Genomic DNA, 2249 nt, shown 5'->3' with positions numbered 1-2249 from the left:
CTCTGATAGTAAAACAATATATTGCACCGGTGTAGAGGTAGAGTGAGCAAGGATTGTCAAAACGGTGGGTTGCGTTACCGTGAGCAGTCAACCGTTCTCGGCCACATTTCTCGGCTATTTAAAGGAAGATATTTAGGTTTAGAAATGACTTTTAAAAAAGGACTCTGCAAAAAACATATATGATACGGTTTCCAGTTTTATTCGATGGAACTCAGTTTCAGACAATCCGGGACACTTGTCAAATTTTGGGCGAAAAGTAGAGAATTTACTGTACATGTTTCCATCGTTATATGAGCAACGTTTGTTCTTCTTTCGCTGCCTTTTTTGCGCCCCCCTTCCCCCCAGACAATGTTGAAACATGCCAGGGATCGATGAACGGATCTTGATTTTGGAGACCGTGAAAAATCAACATTGTAACGGTGGGAGGGGGAAAAGCACGAATTGTCCCGACAGTTTTGACCAGGATTGTAGTTTCAGTGCTGTTTGTTTTTTCTCCTCAGAAATATATAAATCACAAAAATAATAAAACGACGAGGTTTGAATAAAGTCTTATACCGCACGGGTATTTTCTCTCGCTGCTAAAAAGTGATTACTGTTGCAAAAGTACCGTGGGAAAACATTACATCAGTCTCTTTGAGGAGAAATCCGTGGAATATTGTCTTGTCGAAGCCATTCAGAATTACGGAGGACATTGGTGTCGTTTCCACAAAAATTTGTCGATCGTGTTGCTTGCACAATGGCATTTTGAACGATGGAATGCACGTGCACGCTGAAACACTAAAAATACACTTACCGAAAGCGTCAGAGGTTTCATCTTCACTTGCTCTTACAGCAAGTCAATGATCTCCAGTTTCTTTGACGGTGTGTAAGGCTAAAATGTTTGTTTCTCGAACACTTTCAATCCGCCATTTTACTGTTTAGGGTTTTCTCTTTTCTGTTTCCGTTTAAGCTCAAGCATACGCAATAAGACCGGAACCCACGTTTTCTGGGAAAATGGAGTCGATTATCCCATAGTCTATCCGGGCGCCATTACCATAACACTAGATCGTGTGAGTCAAACGATCGCTACATAAAGCGTTCGAGACTGTCCATCGAAGCAAATTACTTCTTTTAGAATCGAAGCAAAAATATGGAGCACAATTCCTTTATTCTTAGGAAATCTCTCAAAAAATGTATTTAAAAGGAAAATTAAACAAAAACTCATAAATATTCTAAATAATTAGGACTCCTACGTTGCCGTACTTGAAATTATTCGAAAAATGAAATCCTTTTCCACTTAGATGTTTACAGATTAAGGTGGTCGAACACAGTTTTCGCGCGCGCTCTCGCTAACGCAATGCAGCGCGCGCGCAAGGGTTACAAACATGGCTTCAACACAGCAATCATTTTATTTGCTCAATGCTTCCGCTATCTGTACTACTTTTCCTCATAACTGAACAAAGTGTTTTGATGGTTTTAGTCTTCTATGAGTAATGTATGTTAGAAAAGGTAACGATGCAAAGAACGCAGATTTTTCTCGGAAATACGCCTATTTCTCGAGAACCAGTGGTTAGAATTTAACGAAATTTGGCACGGAAATAATTTAAGATATAAATAACTGGAGTATTGAAACAAATTGAACTTCTACAGAGGAAATTCTAGATATTCCGGTGAACCTTCAACAAGGGATAATTAAAGATCTCTGTCAAATTTTTTTTAAAATAGTGTTAAATTGTGAGCATCGTCACAAGCTTGGTGCATGTAAATTATAAAGAAAATCTAAGGACCAGATTTTCTGCAAATAAATAAAACCGATTTTAAAGGCCTGCTTATATTTATTCATGTTGCCATGGCAACGGCATATACGTCAGCTTAACTATCCAAAAACTGAAGTTCGTGTTGTTAAATTTCTTGCTACCATTTTTGGTGACCAAAGGATCAAGAGTAAATAAAACAAAGTTTCCAAAACTGTGTTCAGCCACCATAACTCTATAACTCGCAATAGCTATGTTATTATAGATGATATTAGCTTTATTAACCGCGCGGCAATGGGCCGAGCGCGGTTATTGCTCTGCACGTTGCTCATTTATTAACCGCGCGGCCATGGGCCGGGCGCGGTTCTTGCTCTGCAATCGGTTTATTTTATTTTATTTTTTTCGTTTTGTCGGCGAGCTGAACCAGAGTTCCACTCGGCCGCATAGTCAATGGGACTTTCAGTCACGCAACTTAGGATGTTTATTCGCCAAAAAGCTGTTAAAACGTTAATGTAC

This window comes from Montipora foliosa, chromosome 1 (assembly GCF_036669935.1).
Source record: "Montipora foliosa isolate CH-2021 chromosome 1, ASM3666993v2, whole genome shotgun sequence".
Taxonomy (NCBI): domain Eukaryota; kingdom Metazoa; phylum Cnidaria; class Anthozoa; order Scleractinia; family Acroporidae; genus Montipora; species Montipora foliosa.
The sequence above is the reverse complement of the archived record's forward strand: the minus strand, read 5'-3'. Positions refer to the sequence as shown.